At 41.6% G+C, this 19,668-nt stretch overlaps 1 protein-coding gene across 2 annotated transcripts in view; it reads left to right on the forward strand.

Annotated features, from left to right (window-relative positions):
- Positions 1-260: 260 nt before the first annotated feature.
- The window catches only part of HTR1F (5-hydroxytryptamine receptor 1F), a 436,962-nt gene continuing 417,554 nt past the window's right edge, over positions 261-19,668 (forward strand). For both annotated transcript variants that reach the window (XM_077299407.1, XM_077299408.1), the window contains exon 1: positions 261-519. The gene's annotated coding sequence lies outside the window, so the exon portion shown is untranslated. The remainder of the gene's footprint in view (positions 520-19,668) is intronic.

A 19,668-nucleotide genomic window follows, 5' to 3' on the forward strand; every position in this document is an offset into this window, starting at 1 on the left:
GAGTGGACAATGTACTAAGGTCTATGTTCAAAGCTCCATTTGTACCATGCAGTTGTATATATGACCTTATGCTATACGTTAGTAACAGAGACGCTTGCAGAGCTTCATATAGTGCGGGTCACTGACGGCCAATGTCATTATCAGAGCTGCATACTCCACACAATATTGAATGTGACCAGCAGGGGGCAGTATCCCTCCTATCTGTTGCACCTCCAGCTCATGGAATGTTGCACACATAAGCCAGTGGAGATGCACTCAGAACAATGAGCTCCTGGGCTGCCTGCAAGTCTCTCTCTGAACAGCTTTTGCCTTATTTTCCTACACAATTTTGCCTTGTCTTATTTGGCACGTTAAGGGTTTTCACATTGCCTTGTCCTTTCTCTCCGAGCTCACACATGGATTAACAAGGGATCAGATTCTAGGCTATATCTTCATATTTTCCTGCATGTATTTGGGAAATGATAAGAAAGTTGGAGCCCATTCTGAAGGGAAATCATCCAGGACATACTCCGTGAACAGGTAAGAAGATCTCACTTCTTATTCATTTACCATGTGTTAAAGGGGTTAATTAATTCTGCACATAAAAAACTACGCTCCTTCTTGATTTCTCTTAATACCTAAAGTTACCGAAATATATCCAGTGATATAGAAATACCCTTTACAGGGATCTTGTTAATCGTGTTATTTGGATTATGTTCAGTACAGCAGAGCTGAGTTAGTTCCTTGGCACAGCTCTATTACAATGTGTATTACAATGTGAGTTTTGTGATTTTACATGGGACTGCAGGTGACTTTTTGCATTATCTTTACTCATGTGTACATTCGGTTCTGCCCAGAGCTGTATTACAAATGGATAAAAATATTTTTTATTACTCAATTTTAGTAAAATACACCTGGTCCTGATGTTACTGTAAAGTCTTTAGTGAAGTATATAAAACTCTACAAATATATGTCTTTAGGGTATTGGATGCTGGTGATTTACTGCTTATTACATTTATTTTTTATTCCTTTAGATGCTTGCATTTTTTATTTTTTAGCAGTGGCATCACCCCACAGGAATCTTTATTAGTGATGAGCGAATATTCTCGTTACTGGAGATTTCTCGAGCATGCTCCGGGGTCCTCCGAGTATTTTTTAGTGCTCGGAGATTTAGTTTTTCTTGCGGCAGCTGAATGATTTACATCTGGTAGCCAGCATAAGTACATGTGGGGGTTGCCTGGTTGTTAGGGAATCCCCACATGTACTAATGCTGGCTAACTGATGTAAATCATTCAGCTGCCGCAAGAAAAACTAAATCTCCGAGCCCTAAAAAATACTCAGTGGACCCGGGAGCATGCTCGAGAAATCCCAAGTAATGAGTATATTCGCTCATCACTAATCTTTATATAACTTGAAAAAAAAAAACAGAAAAAAAACAAATGAACACACAAGTCAGTCTTACTGGAGTAGAACTTGTAGAATTCATGAAGAGGTGCATGCGGTGAGCAATAGGAAAGGCACCAGATGTTGCATAGGGTCAGCTGGGACATGTAGTTCCACTGACAACAGATTTTATTGTCACGGTACCTGAAATAGTTCGCTGGACTCTCAAATACTTCCTTCATTTCAACATCAATTGTCAATAACAGGAGGTGGCACTTATGGAGATGGCATAGGACCCCTCAGAGGCGCTCCTGTAGAGGTGGTGTCTGGGGGCAGGTGTTGGAGTGCCAGTGATGTTCATGCAATTTCAAGCAGCCAGACACACAGGTGAACTTGTAAACTTTAGGGTATGTGCACAGGTTCGGGATTTTTAGCTTTTTTTCCGCTTTTTTTTGCGATAAAAACGCATAAAAATGCATACATATGCATCCTATCACTTAGAATGCATTCTGCAATTTTTGTGCACATGATGCGTTTTTTTCCGCGAAAAAAACGCATTGCGTTAAAAAAGCAGCATGTTCACTAATTTAGATTTTTCCCGTATTTCCCGCTATTTAATGCATTGGGAAAGCTCCGGAAAAAAACGCGAAAAAATGAGTAAAAAAAACACACAAAAAACGCGAAATAAACGCATGCGGATGTCTGGCAGAAATGTCCAGTTTTTGTCTGGAAATTTCTTCAAGAAATCCTGAACGTGTGCACATACCCTTACTGAAGACAGGGGACAGTGTCTCTCACTTAGGCCGGGGTCACACATGCGAGTTTTACGGACGTAAGAGCGCAGAAACTACGTCCGTAAAACTCGCATAACATACGGCACAATTATTCTCAATGGGGCTGCTCCTATTAGCCGTATATTACGGTTCAGTATTATACAGCGTTCTACGGCCGTACAAAATCGCAGCATGCTGCGTTTGTCAGCGTATTGCGCAAAAAAATCGCCAATGAAAGTCTATGGGGGCGAGAAAAATACGGATTCCACACGGACCAGCAGTGTGACTTGCGAGAAATACGCAGCGCTGTTAGTGAAAAGTCGGTAATTCAATTGCCGGCTTCTCATTTCTCCTGCACAAACCCGACAGGATATGAGACATGGTTTACATACAGTAAACCATCTCATATCCCCCTTTTTTTGCATATTCCACACTACTAATGTTAGTAGTGTGTATGTGCAAAATTTCAGCGCTGTAGCTGCTGAAATAAAGGGTTAAAGGGCGGAAAAAATTGGCGTGGGCTCCCGCGCAATTTTCTCCGCCAGAATGGTAAAGCCAGTGACTGACGGCAGATATTAATAGCCAGGAGAGGGTCCATGGTTATTGGCCCCCCCCTGGCTACAAACATCTGCCCCCAGCCACCCCAGAAAAGGCACATCTGGAAGATGCGCCTATTCTGGCACTTGGCCACTCTCTTCCCACTCCCGTGTAGCGGTGGGATATGGGGTAATGAAGGGTTAATGCCACCTTGCTATTGTAAGGTGACATTAAGCCAGATTAATAATGGAGAGGCGTCAATTATGACACCTATCCATTATTAATCCAATTGTTTGAAAGGGTTAAAAAACACACACACACATTATTAAAAATTATTTTAATTAAATAAACAAACAAACAGGTTGTTTTAATAATTTATTGCTCTCTCAATCCATTTCCAGGCCCTCGCTTGGCAAAATAATAAACGCACAAGATACATACCTTCTGATGTCAGATCACTTCCCACGAAGTAATCCATCTGAAGGGGTTAATAATTTTACAGGCACGAGCTCTGCTATAATGCAGCTGTGCTCGTGCCTGTAATCCCCGGCGAATGAATGAAATGTAGGTCATTGACCTACATTTCCTTCAGTCGCGGTGATGCGCGCCCTGGTGGATGTCCTCATATGACCTGGAGCGTGGGAAAAAGTTCCCATGCTGCAGTTCATGAGAACATCCACCAGAGGGCGCCTCACCGCGACTCAATGTAAGTATAGATCCAGCTTTCCTTTCGGCACCCGGGGATTACAGGCACCAGCGAGTGGTTTATCGCAGCTCGTGCCTGTAATATTAGTTAACCCCTTCAGATGGATTACCTCGTTGGACGTGATCTGACATCAGAAGGTATGTATATTATGCGTTTATTATTTTGCCAAGCGAGGGCCTGGAAATGGATTGCGAGAGCAATAAATTATTACAACAACCGCTGTGTTTATTTCATTAAAATACTTTGAAATCATGTGTGTGTGTGTTTTTTAACCCTTTCAAACAATTGGATTAATAATGGATAGGTGTCATAATTGTCGCCTCTCCATTATTAATCTGGCTTAATGTCACCTTCCAATAGCAAGGTGGCATTAACCCTTCATTACCCCATATCCCACCGCTACAGGGAGTGGGAAGAGAGTGGCCAAGTGCCAGAATAGGCGCATCTTCCAGATGTGCCTTTTCTGGGGTGGCTGGGGGCAGATGTTTTTAGCCACGGGGGGGCCAATAACCATGGACCCTCTCCTGGCTATTAATATCTGCCCTCAGTCACTGGCTTTACCACTCTGGCGGAGAAAATTGCGCGGGAGCCCACGCCAATTTTTTCCGCCATTTAACCCTTTATTTCAGCAGCTACAGCGCTGAAATTTTGCACATACACACTACTAACATTAGTAGTGTGGAATATGCAAAAAAAAGGGGATATGAGATGGTTTACTGTATGTAACCATGTCTCATATCATATCGGATTAGTGAAGGAGAAATGAAAAGCCGGCAATTGAATTACCGGCTTGTCACAGATATCGCGCCGAATGAAATCTAAATACAGAATATATATATATGTATCTCAATGACATATATATATATATATATATATATATATATATATATATATATATATATATATACACTGTATATATGTTTTCCCTAACATTTGAGCACATAAATCCATTAGATGTCGGTTTTGCAAGCCTGCGCGAAAATCTTGCAGTACGGATGCCATACGGATTACATACGGAGGATGCCATGCGCAAAATACGCTGACACACCCTGACTACGGATCAATATTTTGGGAACATTTCTCCGTATTACGGCCATAGTACGGACGTATAATACGTGGCGTATTGTCTTACGCCAAGTGTGACTCCAGCCTTATAGGCAAAGTGCTGGTAATTCACAGTATAGGTTATACTGCATATGGTGCGTATGAAAGAAGGTGTCTTCTCCTTATGAAACAAGCAAGTTTAGTGCCTCTCAGGGTGACACAGCGTTTAATTGTTATGGGAGGAAATATGCACAGTCCACGTAATGCCACACTGGTGGAGGGACCTTCACGGGTTGGCTCCTCATGGCGACACAGTAGTAATTTGGACATACTCACGTTTTTAGCCCTACCGTTCCCTATTACAGGAGGTAGGTCACACAAAAATTGTGGTGAGGAAAAAAGTGGATCTAGAAGCGCATAGGAAAATCAGTATGCAGGAGAGCACTTGTCCAGCCTTATCTCTCCTGGTTGTATGAGTCTTCACTCCTCTGTGGAGGTGACAACGTGGAGAATGATGTTACCTCAGCATGACCTAGCATTGATTGAGGGAGTAATGGAGCTTCCCTGCTTTTCCTTGCTCTACCTTGACTGGACTAAACAGGACTTTAACTAGTTTGTACGAGTTCACAGGACGTGTGTTAGAACTGAGTAGGGATGCTCCTCCAAGGCAGGCGCCATTTTAAAATTGATATTTTTTTTTCTATCTGAATAGCATAAACCGCATTTATTATTGGGACATTACATTTGATTTTGCTGTGTCCCTGCAGAAGGGAGTTTTTTCCTTAACTATGTACAGATATTCATTATACAAACTAGGGGCCGGTCAGTGAGTGGTCAGTGATCTGTCAGCAGTCTCCATTATGAGTACCTAATCAGAGCACCCCATGAAGACCCCCCACCGGCCGCCCCGAAGCACGAGCATATCATTAATTCAAAACTGAAACTAAAGATTAATCAACAACCACAAAGTGGATTTAATCAATCAAGGTATCATGTTAATCAGTATAACGGCGCCGACCTGACACTGTGTAGGTTACTATGCACAATCCTGCTGATGAGTTCCCTTTAAGATCAGTGGGGGTATCAATTGCAAGTTATTTTGGATAACTGATCACTTTAATGATGGGAATTGACACTTAATACTCAGCAAACCTGTCTAAAAGTTGTAGGCAATGTCCGTTCCATATACTACACCTACTTTTTCAGCTTTTGCCACGCTCAGGGCTGACAATATATGTTTGTGTGTATGCTACTGCTGTAGAATAACACACATGAAACAAGCATATTACATGTAAAAGAGAAAAAAACTGTCAGTGACTAGTGCCAAATGTCTCTCAGATATATGTAACAATAGGACCTGAGGAAGGAGCTCGGTGCTCCGAAACGTGCGTCGGGGTGGGCTGACGGTACCCCATCGCTGCATCTTTAAGGTATGATGTGATCCTCACCTGTCATTATCTGTATGTTATTTTTTAGCTAAGAATGTAGGCATCTGCCTTGTTGCACTTGCAGCCAGTGATATATTTGCTTTCTTAGCAAGCTGACGATATGGCAATGATGCAAGGATGATAGGGGCATATGGGACTGTTCTTTACGTGCGTCCACTGAGTGTGTGCATTCTCCCTTTGTGCTACTGTATCTGGTATTTGGTATTTTTATATTTTATATTTAATAAAGTTTATATATTTTATGGGACCCTATGACTGCTTATCGTTTTTATTTGGTTACTGCTGTAGAATACAAAGTATATAATCCAGACGTCAGATCACATGGTCTCCCTCTGATCTGCTCAATCGTCTGATCACTAAGAAATGCAGAAATTTGCTGAAGCACTTTCAATTAATAATATTACAGTGATCTGAGATAGACTGATTAATACTTGTCTTTTTGCTCCTCATTGCTGAAACAAGATGCTCACCATTTTTACGAAGAAGAAAAGTAGACGTGTGTCCTTCTGTAGAGTGACTCATGTGTGCAACATCTCAGATTTTTCACAGATGTACATCATCTTCCTCTTTTCTATAAGGAATGGGAACTGTTGCCGCTATTGCTCCTAGTATCTGTGTCAATTTATATAAAATAGTCCTAGGTGCCCTAGATAGCAGCACCATTCATCACATACACCTGGACACTTACATTGGGCCTTTGCTCTGCTGTTTATACATCATCTGGATGCATCCTCTTATACTGTCCACGTGAACAGTAAAATTAAAGATGTGCGATAAGCTGAAGGTTCTGCACGTAATTAAATATAGCATAAATATTTCTGAGTAAACTAAACTTAAAAATAGTATATATATATATATATATATATATATATATATACACATATCTACTATATAATTGTCTAAGGGTCACTTCCATCTGTCTGTCTGTCCTTCTGTCTGTCTGTCGCGGTTATTCGTTCGCTGATTGGTCTCGCCAGCTGCCTGTCATAGCTGCCGCGATCAATCAGCGACGGGCACAGTCCGGAAGAAAATGGCCGCTCCTTCCTCCCCGCAGTCAGTGCCCGCTCCGTACTCCCCTCCAGTTAACAGGGTTAATGGCAGCGTTAACCGACCACGCTATGCCACGGTCGGTTAACGCTGCTATTAACCCTGTGTGACCAACATTTTACTATTGATGCTGCCTATGCGGCGTCAATAGTAAAAATATCTAACGTTAAAAATAATTTTTAAAAAAATCGTTATATACTCACCGTCCGTCGGCCCCTACAATCCACAACAGGCCTTCCCTGCTCGCGACGCTTCAATAACCGGTCCATGCTGCGATCTCGCAAGATGACGTGTGGTCTCGCGAGACCGCTACGTCATCATCTCGCGAGACCGCAATGCAATCTTCAGACCGGAATGCGCGAGAAGCATCGGTAACCAGCTGCTTCGATCCTGAGGCTCCGGAAGGTGAGTATATAACTATTTTTTATTTTAATTCCTTTTTTTAACAGGGATATGATGCATACTTCGTGGCTGGGCAATATACTACGTGACTGGGCAGTATACTATGTGGCTGGGCACTATACGACGTGACTGGGCAGTATACTATGTGGCTGGGCAATATACTACGTGACTGGGCAGTATACTATGTGGCTGGCCAATATACTACGTGACTGGGCAGTATACTATGTGGCTGGGCAATATACTACGTGGCTGGGCAGTATACTATGTGGCTGGCCAATATACTACGTGACTGGGCAGTATACTATGTGGCTGGGCAATATCCTATGTGGCTGGGCAGTATACTATGTGGCTGGCCAATATACTATGTGATTTGGCAGTATACTATGTGACTGGGCAATATACTATGCGGCTGGGCAGTATACTATGTGAATGGGCAATATACTATGTGGCTGGGCAATATACTATGTGGCTGTGCTATATACTACGTCGCTGGGCAATATACTACGTGGCTGGGCAATATACTACGTGGCTGGGCAATATACTACGTGACTGGGCAATAGTTGATTCTAGAATACCCGATGCGATAGAATCGGGCCACCATCTAGTATATATATATATACAGTACATACATCATATAATACAACATCAGCGTTGGCAGTTACATGATATGCGACATCGACGAGATTCAGGTGGCTACGTACCCTTAATCATGATAGCCACCTGAAACGCGTTGATGTCGCATATCATGTAACTGTCTATGCTGATGTTGTCTTACCCTCTGCTGAGCACTTTGGGTAAATAAATAATTAGTTTGTTCACAAGTTTGTTGAGCTGGACTCTTGTGTTTGATTTCTCCACGCCTTGACACAGCGTTTCCTTGCTCTGAACATCTAAGGATGCCCATTACGGTAAACAGGACTTGTTTCTGCAAGGAATGAGCCAGCCCTTGGTCCCGGGACACTCGATAGCAGAGTCGTGACACTGGCCACTTTTGATCTAGTAACAGTTCCTTTTAATTAAAAAATAGAATGCCCAAATGATGTCTTTTACCTTGAAAAACTACAGTAAATTATAAAACGTTATGCAAATTTAGGTGCATTAAACACAACAACTACATGTATAAGCGACTACACAGGTCAGGGCATTATAGTCACAGTTGTTGCATACATAACTATGCTCCTAACAGGGACACGGCTATGACAAGCTGTCAGACAAAATGTGGTGATCCTCTTTATAAAATGAACCTCCTCATGAATTCCGGAGCAAACTAGAACAAGGTACATCCAGGATGTTGGTGATGCTATAGAAAACTGTACTATTAGCATGATGTTTCCCTGATAAAACATTATTACATTACGGTATGTAGTATACGTTGTTATATTGAAGTGATGCCATTTACATACAGCAAAGCAAATTAGTGCAGCTATTACGTGCTTGCAGTACGCAAAGACATTACAGCCGCCAGGTGTTCAGCTTCCACTCATGGTTTGCTAGGAAACCAATCATTTACCTTGATTAATTTAATCCAGTGTGAGGCTGGAGGAAGAAATCCAATAAAACGCATCTATGTATTCTACATATAGTCTACCATTTCTGTGCATCTGTATGCTTTTCATTTTAAGCACGAACACTAACATTTCTGTATACATTGGTGATATTATAGAATCGATGATATTACAATATCTCAATTAAATTTCCCTTTGCTTTCGCTTAAGAAATTTGGCAGAATTAGAAGGAAAACAATTGTGTTTCTTATTATTTTAAAATCAGTGCATTTCCTATTTTTCGGAATATAGGCCGCACCTAACTATAGTATATAACATTCCTGGTAGTGTAAAGAAGTAGAGGGATCAAAGAAAAGGGTCTGGGAGGCAATAGCTCTCCTGTTTGTGTTTCTTTGCAGCAAGTGTGTTATACACAATGCACACATATATAAAGCATATATAGAACATGGCTGCATGCACAGGACATGCGCACAGCTCTGCTACATACAGACAGATGAGCCTCACACACAGCTCTGCTGCACAAACACAGGTCTGCTGCATACACACATACAGCTCTGTTACATAGACACACAGCTCTACTACAGAAACACACAGCTTTTCTGTATGTACACACAGTTCTGCTATATAAACACAAAGTCATCTACACACAAAGCTGTACAAACACAGGTGTGATATGTACATATACAGTGCCTACAAGTAGTATACAACCCCCTGCAGATTTAGCAGGTTTACACATTTGGAATTAACTTGGCATTGTGCCATTTGGACTGTAGATCAGCCTGGAAGTGTGAAATGCACTGCAGCAAAAAAGAATGTTATTTCTTTGTTTATTTATTTTTTTTTTAAATTGTGAAAAGTTTTTTCAGAGGGTCATTTATTATTCAACCCCTCAACCCACCAGAATTCTGTTTGGTCCCCCTAAAGTATTAAGAAGTAGTTCAGGCACAAAGAACAATGAGCTTCACATGTTTGGATTAATTATCTCTTTTTCCAGCCTTTTCTGACTATTTAAGACCCTCCCCAAACTTGTGAACAACACTCATACATGGTCAACATGGGAAAGACAAAGGAGCATTCCAAGGCCATCAGAGACAAGATCGTGGAGGGTCACAAGGCTGGCAAGGGGTACAAAACCCTTTCCAAGGAGTTGGGCCTACCTGTCTCCACTGTTGGGAGCATCATCCGGAAGTGGAAGGCTTATGGAACTACTGTTAGCCTTCCATGGCCTGGACAGCCTTTGAAAGTTTCCTCCCGTGCCGAGGCCAGGCTTGTCCGAAGAGTCAAGGCTAACCCAAGAACAACAAGGAAGGAGCTCCGGGAAGATCTCATGGCAGTGGGGACATTGGTTTCAGTCAATACCATAAGTAACGTACTCCACCGCAATGGTCTCCGTTCCAGACGAGCCCGTAAGGTACCTTTACCTTCAAAGCGTCATGTCAAGGCTCGTCTACAGTTTGCTCATGATCACTTGGAGGACTCTGAGACTGACTGGTTCAAGGTTCTCTGGTCTGATGAGACCAAGATCGAGATCTTTGGTGCCAACCACACACGTGACGTTTGGAGACTGGATGGCACTGCATACGACCCCAAGAATACCATCCCTACAGTGAAGCATGGTGGTGGCAGCATCATGCTGTGGGGCTGTTTCTCAGCCAAGGGGCCTGGCCATCTGGTCCGCATCCATAGGAAGGTGGATAGCACAGCCTACCTGGAGATTTTGGCCAAGAACCTCCGCTCCTCCATCAAGGATCTTAAGATGGGTCGTCATTTCATCTTCCAACAAGACAACGACCCAAAGCACACAGCCAAGAAAACCAAGGCCTGGTTCAAGAGGCAAAAAATCAAGGTGTTGCAGTGGCCTAGTCAGTCTCCTGACCTTAACCCAATTGAAAGCTTGTGGAAGGAGCTCAAGATTAAAGTCCACATGAGACACCCAAAGAACCTAGATAACTTGGAGAAGATCTGCATGGAGGAGTGGGCCAAGATAACTCCAGAGACCTGTGCCGGCCTGATCAGGTCTTATAAAAGACAATTATTAGCTGTAATTGCAAACAAAGGTTATTCCACAAAATATTAAACCTAGGGGTTGAATAATAATTGACCCACACTTTTATGTTTAAAATTTATAAAAATTTAACTGAGCAACAAAACTTTTTGGTTTGTAAGATTTATGCATCTGTTAATAAATCCTGCTCTTGTTTGAAGTTTGAAGGCTCTAACTTATTTGCATCTTATTAAACCAGCTAAATCTGCAGGGGGTTGAATACTACTTGTAGGCACTGTATACAGCTCTGTTACATACACACACTGCTCAATTCCATATACAAAAAGCTTTGCTGCATACACACACAGCTCTGCTACAGAAACACACACATCGCTTTTCTACATGCACACACAGCTCTTCTCTATGTACACACAGTTCGGCTACATAAACACACAGCTCATCTACGCACAAAGCTGTACAAACACAAGTCTGATATGTACATATAAACAACTTTGTTACATACACACACTGCTCAATTCCATATACAAAGAGCTTTGCTACATACACACAGAGCTCTATTGCATATACACACGTCTACTACATACACACATCACTGCTACATACACACACACACACACAGCTGTCCTACCTACACACAACTTTACTACATACATGCACACACACATAACTCTATTGCGTCTTAGACACTGATTTTAAGGCCGGGGTCACACTAGACCGTAATACGGACGAGTGCTATGCGATAAGAAATCGCATAGCACTCGGCCCAATGTTAATCTATGGTGCAGCTCCCATCATCCGATATTTTCTCCAACGTATTCAGGATCCGAGTGAAATCGCAGCATGCTGCGATTGTCAGCGTATCTCGGCCGAGACTCGCCAATGAAAGTCTATGGGGGCGAGAATAAATCGGATTACACACGGACCATGCGTGTGCATTGCGAGAAATACGCAGCGGTGTTAGAGAAAAGCCGGTAATTCAATTGCCGGCTTTTCATTTCTCCTTCACAAAACCGACACGATATGAGACATGGTTTACATACAGTAAACCATCTCATATCCCCTTTTTTTTGCATATTCCACACTACGAATGTTAGTAGTGTGTATGTGCAAAATTTGGGCGCTGTAGCTGCTAAAATAAAGGGTTAAATGGTGGAAAAAATTGGCGTGGGCTCCCGCACAATTTTCTCCGCCAGAGTGGTAAAGCCAGTGACTGAGGGCAGATATTAATAGCCAGGAGAGGGTCCATGGTTATTGGCCCCCCCGTGGCTAAAAACATCTGCCCCCAGCCACCCCAGAAAAGGCACATCTGGAAGATGCGCCTATTCTGGCACTTGGCCACTCTCTTCCCACTCCCTGTAGCGGTGGGATATGGGGTAATGAAGGGTTAATGCCACCTTGCTATTGTAAGGTGACATTAAGCCAGATTAATAATGGAGAGGCGTCAATTATGACATTTATCCATTATTAATCCAATTGTATGAAAGGGTTAAAAAAACACACACACATTATTAAAAAGTATTTTAATGAAATAAACACACAGGTTGTTTTAATATTTTATTGCTCTCTCAATCCAGCTGAAGACGCTCGCTTGGCAAAATAATAAACCCACAATATACATACCGTCTGTTGAACTGTCACGTCCCACGAGGTAATCCATCTGAAGGGGTTAAAATATTTTACATGCAGGAGCTGTGCTAAAGCAGCTGTGCTCGTGCCTGTAAGCCCCGGCGAATGAAGGAAATGTAGGTCAATGACCTATAGTTACCTTCAGTCACGGTGATGCGCCCTCTGTTGGATGTCCTCATGAACTGCAGCCTGGGAACTTTTTCCCACGCTCGAGCTCATATGAGGACAAGCGCTGAATTAAATATAAATACAGAATATATATATATATATGTGTCTCAATGACATATATATATATATATATATATATATATATATATATATATATATATATATATACTGTATATATGTTTTACCGAACATTTGAGCACATAAATCCATTAGATGTCGGTTTTGCAAGCCTGCGAGAAAATATCGCAGTACGGATGCCATACGGATTACACACGGAGGATGCCATGCGCAAAATACGCTGACACACCCTGACTACGGATCACTATTTTGGGGACTTTTCTGCATATTACGGCCATAAAATACGGACCGTTTTTTTATACGTTGTGTGTGTCCCCGGCCTAAGTGAAAAGTTTAAAGCAGTTTGTTTCAGACATGTGACTGGTTATATTTCAGCGTAGCTTTAGTGATATGCAGGTCCTGGTATGGTATCTTTCCTTTTCTGCCCTGCATTGATCAGACTGATCAGTGTCATGCAGGAGGAGATATGTGCAGCTTTACAGTTCTCTCAGTGATTGGAACTGACACTGTGTCAGTGTTTTCCTTGATCATAGGAAGCTGCTTCAGGACTATAAAATGCACACTTTATTAACACTTTTTTAATGCTAAAGAGTATGTTTTATGTTCAAGAAAATATGGTGATTGTAAACATTAAAGATGAGAGTATTGCTTTGAGGCAAATTGAAAGGACCTAGAATCTTAACAAAAAAATGGTTTTGCCAGAATTTATTTTGTTTGTTACTGTATATGTTTGGTTCAGCTTCAGGAGAATGACATCCTGTCGCCATTCTGCTAGATACAAATAGTAAAAGAAAAAATATTACTCAACTGGCCTTGACGTAATGTTTTCGGTCCTGTCTTAACTCACAGGAACTTTTGGCATCTCCTGTGTCATGATCAGAGCATAATAATGTACATTAGAATTGCATCCTATAAATTGGATGCAAATCGAATATCCTGGGCAAATTAAGGCAAACTGCCGAATTCAAATTTTGTCAGTGTCACTCATTGCTAGGAACCATGTTGTCATAGATAACACTAATAATCCATCAATCATAAAAGACAAAACAGTAATATTAATAGGTCTACCAACACCCTCTTGCCTATTTATCCATAGATGAAAATACAGAATAAGTATAAATTACAGTTTCATTAGTTATTCACTCTGCAGTATTGACATAATGCACAAGTATAGATACATGGTTGCATCATAATGTTTTCTTAAAGGAGTTGACCAGTTTTCTTATAAGGGAAAATGGTTAAGATCCAACATTTCCATGTGTGATGGATTGTTCAAGTGGGGGGGGTTCAATTCACCCCTCACCTCCTTTATTGATCAGTGTGTTAGTGATTAACATTTATCAAAGCTTTTATCCTTTTAATATACTGCAGTCATCATATTATACAGCACTGTGTACTTGCAATTGCTCATTTTGCTCTTCTGCTCAGATAATTTTTCTGCTTTCCATTAAGTCTCTGACCTCACGTGATTATAAACTGACTAGCTGAACTGTTCTAGGATCTATGCAGAAACAGGTGATCAATTTTATCTGCACAAGTCATGAGTAGCTTCAAAAGTAAATAGCCGGGGGAGGGGAGGAGTGGAGCAGCTGGGTCAGGAGTTTAAGAGGGGTTGATAAATGCCGGAAAAAAAGACTTGCTGTTTCTAATTGAATCAGAGAAAAGAGAAGAAATAAAAGAGTACAAAGGCAAAATGAGCAATTGTAAATACAGAGTTCTATATAATATGACTAGATTGTGGCCCGATTCTAACACATCGGGTATTCTAGAATATGCATGTCCCCGTAGTATATGGACAATGATGATTCCAGAATTCGCGGCAGACTGTGCCCGTCGCTGATTGGTCGAGGCAACCTTTATGACATAATCGTCGCCATGGCAACCATTATGACATCTACGTCGATACTGTGCCCGTCGCTGATTGGTCGAGGCCTGGCGGCCTCGACCAATCAGAGACGCGGGATTTCCAGGACAGACAGAAAAACCCTTAGACAATTATATATATAGATGATTGCAATATATTAAGAGGATAAAAACTTTGATGGGAGTGCTTCTTTATGTTTGTTATTAGCACTGCACTTTATTAGTTGGCTACGTGTATTTTATTAAATAGTGCATGTAATTAGCTGTGTTATACAGGTGACATGGCGCTTTGGAGAATCAGTCCTGACATCTTGTTGCTTTAGGCTACTGTCACTAGAGAGTAAATAGTTCTGACAAGCTGGAGAGGTGCATAGGTGAACATCATCGTGTTGTGCATGTAAGTTTTTGAGTATTGTACCTTTTTAAGTATTGTACCTTTTTGTGAAAACCATAAAGCTTATACGCCTCATTAAAGTTGAAACTATTTTGCCTCTCTGCTAGAAATGTGTGCATAAATTTTATGCAACTCAAATTCTTGCTGATTTTTTTTAATGAAATTTGCTGGACCTGACGAATTCGAACAATTGCAATTAATTTCTTAAAAATCGTCAAAAAATATGCCCATTGCCATTTTACATAAAGCAAACGATATCATGTGTCAGAAAAGACTCCCATGAACTAAAGTCCAACTGTGTAGTCATTCCTATAGTGCCTTGCTGCTATCACATTTCATGATATAGCAAAATCAATCAGGATGGACAGTCATAGCCTGAATAAAATCCGAGGCAGGGAATGCAGCTGCTGCTTTATTTTGAATTATCATAAACATGAATAGCAGCACCAGTTTGCATCAAATTCATCTTTTCACCTTATTTGCTGTTTATTTTATATGTGTAGGACCTGTTATTTACAGCTCAACATTATTGATGGTCATTGTTGGTGGAATTTAGGGCTTCCAGCTGTTTTCGCTGATTCATTATTTGCGACTTTTCAAAAATTCTCAATAGTTCTCGCCACTATACTCATTTTGCTCCCTGTGTTTTATGTACACTGGAAATTTTTTAAGCAATTTTTATGATATTTAGAAAAACATGCAACTTTTGATTTTAAAATGTTGCAAAAATGATTAAAGACAGAAAAAGCCCATTTTTACTTTGTGCAAAATTGACGAACAGTGTGAGCCATTATAATGAATATTGCTCTGAAAATGCCAGTGAATACCCCTAATTAAAAAATGAAAAGGGATTTAAAAAGTGCAAATGATGAATCAGGGCCAAAGTGATCTGAAATTGCACTAGCTAATTTTTTCAGGGCTTTTTATAGAATATGTTTTATGGAAAATGGTGCCCTGGGCAACAAGAAAAGCAAAGCTCTCATCTTAATATTTAAGACAGTATGCCTAAATACCTCTATGAAGCATTCAAATATTATTACCATATAATTCCCTTTTAAAAATGGCATATATTTTACACACAATACAGTTCAATGTCTGAATAAAAATGGCTAAATAGCAATTCTATATAGTGCCTAGAGAATATTTATCATTGAAAAGAGAATTGCTTTTAATCATCATCGAATACACAGTTATCGGGAAACTTTTTTTTCTATTATGGGCTTATGCACTTATCAGCATACAGAAGTTTTCCTGGTTCGGAGTGATCAAAAACATCAAAAGCTAAACCAGCATCTTTTCTGGCAAATGATGGCTGAATTATTCAGCCATCATCTGCCTCTAACAGCAGTGGGTGGAGCAGAGCTATTAACTTGTTAAATTGGAGAGGCTGTGACGTAATCATGAGGCGCTGATGAGTTGTCATGATATCTGGGGGTCCGCTGATGCACTGCTATCTATAGTACAAGTGATTGGATGATTGCAGGTTCAAGAACCCTCAAGGGGACTAAGAAATACAGTAAAAAGTTAATATTTTTTTTTTAAGTTACAAAAAAAATAAAAATACAAAAGTATTAAAAGTAAAGCAAAACTACCCCCCAAAAAACAATATTTGGTGTTGCTGCATCCGTAAATGTCTGACCTATCAAAATATTCAGACTGGTGTATGACTGGTGTAATTCAAAAGTACAACTCGTCCAGCAGAAAACAACCTGACATATGGTTATGTGAATGGAAAAATAAAAAGTTACTGCTCTTGGAAGGAGAGGAGGAAAAAGCAAAAAAATGGAAAATAGCACAGTCAAGAAGAGGTTAATTGGTTATATACTATTCCCTTAAAAGTAAAATCTATATATATAATCGTCTAAGGGGCACTTTCGTCTGATTGTCTGTCACGGAAATCCCATGTCGCTGATTGGTCGCGGCCAGCAGACCGCGATCAATCAGCGACGGGCACAGTCCGGCCGCAAATTCGCCCCTTCCTACTCTCTGTCAGTACATCCTCCATACTCCCCTCCAGTCAGCGCTCACACAGGGTTAATGGCTGCGTTACACCACACTATGCCGCTGTGTAATGCAGTTCTTTAAACGCTGCTATTAACCATGTGTAACCAACTTTTTACTAGTAAAAAGATCTAATGTTAAAAATAATTTAAAAAGTAAAAAATCATTATATACTCACCTTCCGGCGCCTTTCCCGCTCCTCACGACGCTCCATGTCGACGCGCCATGTATGTATTGCGGTCTCGCAAGATGATGACGTAGCGGTCTCCCGAGACCGCTACATCATTATCTCGCGAGACCGCAATGCATTCTTGAGACCGGAGCGTCACGAGGAGCATCGCTAAACGCCTTTCCTGGATCCGGGGGCCGACGGAAGATGAGTATATAACTATTTTTTATCTTAATTCTTTTTTTAACAGGGATATGGTGCCCACATTTCTATATACTACGTGGGCTGTGTTATATACTAAGTGGGCTGTGTTATATAATACGTCTCTGTGCTATATACTACGTGGGCTGTGCTATATACTACATTGCTGTGCTATATACTACGTGGGCTGTGTTATATACTGCGTGAGCTGTGTTATATACTGCGTCTCTGTGCTATATACTACTTGGGCTGTGCAATATATTACGTGGCTAGGCAATATACTATGTGGCTGTTATATACTGCGTGAGCTGTGCTATATCCTATGTGAGCTGTGCTATATACTATGTGAGCTGTGCTATATACTACATAGCTGTGCAATATATTATGTGGCTGGGCAATATACTACGTGGCTGTGTTACATACTGCGTGAGCTCTGCTATATACTACGTGAGCTGTGCTTATACTACGTGGCTGTGTTATATACTACATGGGCTGTGCTATACACTACGTAGCTGTGCAATATACATGGCTGGGAAATATACTATGTGGCTTTGCTATATACTATGTGGCTGTGTTATATACTACGTGGGCTGTGTTATATACTATGTGGCCTGTGTTATATGCTACGTGGGCTGTTTTATATACTACGTGGGCTGTGCTATATACTGTGTAGGCTGTGTTATACACTGCGTGGGCTGTGCTATATACTATGTGGGCTGTTATACACTGCGTGGGCTGTGTTATATACTACGTGGGCTGTGCTATATACTACATGGGCTGTGTTATACACTGCGTGGGCTGTGCAATATACTACATTGACTGTTATACACTGCGTGGGCTGTGCTATGTACTGCGTGGGCTGTGATATATACTACGTGGCCTGTGCTATATGCTATGTGGCTGTGCTATATGCTATGTGGGCTGTGTTTTATGCTACTTGGCTGTGGTATATTTCTCTGCTGTATCTGTGCATCATGAATCGTGGTATGTGCTAAAGAGGGGGGCCCACTGAGACTCTTTCGCCCGGGGCCCTCAAAAACCTGGAGCCGGCCCTGGCTGCACTGATTGGTCAACCCCGGCCGGCCGCGAACAATCAGCGACAGGTGCAGTCCGGCCTCAAATTGCCGCGGGATTTGAACCACGCTTCGCTAATTGGTCGAGCCCAGATGGCCGAATCCTGTGTATAAATTGCATTATTCTGAAAACTTCATAAATAAACTACATACATATTCTAGAATACCCAATGCTTTAGAATCGGGCCACCATCTAGTGTTTAATAATTACCAGTCACCATTGATTGTCATTATTATTACCCTACTAACACAAATAAATCTACTGTCACTTGCTACAATTTTAATTAAAGGGAACCTGTCACCCCCAAAATGGCTGGTGAGGTAAGCTCACCGGCATCAGGGGCTTATCTACAGCATTCTGTAATGCTGTAGATAAGCCCCAAGGTATCCTGAAAGAGGAGAAAAAGACATTAGATTATACTCACCCAGGGGCGGTCCCGGTGCTGTCAGGTCGGATGGGTGTCTCCGGTCCGCTCCGGTGCCTCCCATCTTCATTCCATGACGTCCTCTTCGGGTCTTTACGCCGCGGCTCCGGCGCAGGCGTACTTTGTCTGCCCTGTTGAGGGCAGAGCAAAGTACTGCAGTGCGCAGGCGCCGGAAAGGTCAGAGAGGCCTTGTGTCATCATTGTGACATGTACTGATGCCTGGATAGCAGTGGTACAAGTAGCGCTGTTTCCCTGCGGCGGGTGCTGAAGACCGCTCTAATCATTCTCTCTCATTTTTCCGGCGATCAGTGTGAGCAGGAGAGAATGTTGAGCGTTATAGTCAACTGATAAAAGCGAGAACAGGTGGCGGCTAATGGCACTATTACTTCCATCAGCCTACACCTGCTGCCGCTAATAACAGTGAGAGCAGGCAGCAGCCGATGGGAATATTCATCAGCGACTGCCTGTGCTATAAATAAATAATTATTCCCCACATTGTTTTTTTAATTATTTAAATAAATAATTTAAAAAATGGTGTGGGGTCCCCCCATTTTTGACAACCAGACTCGCTAAAGCTGACAGCTGGAGACTGGTATTCTCAGGTTGGTAAGGGGCCATGGATATTGACCACCCCAGGCTAAAAAGAGCAGCTTGCAGGCGCCCAGAAAAGGCATATCTGTTAGATGTGCAAATTCTTTGCCGACTCTTCCCACTTGCCCTGTAGCGGTGGCAAGTGGGGTTCATATTTGTGGGGTTGATGTCACCTTTGTAGCTCTGGTGACATCAATCCCACAGATTAGTAATGGAGAGGTGTCTATAGGATGCCTCTTCATTACTAATC

Source organism: Ranitomeya variabilis, chromosome 3 (assembly GCF_051348905.1).
Source record: "Ranitomeya variabilis isolate aRanVar5 chromosome 3, aRanVar5.hap1, whole genome shotgun sequence".
Taxonomy (NCBI): Eukaryota; Metazoa; Chordata; class Amphibia; order Anura; family Dendrobatidae; genus Ranitomeya; species Ranitomeya variabilis.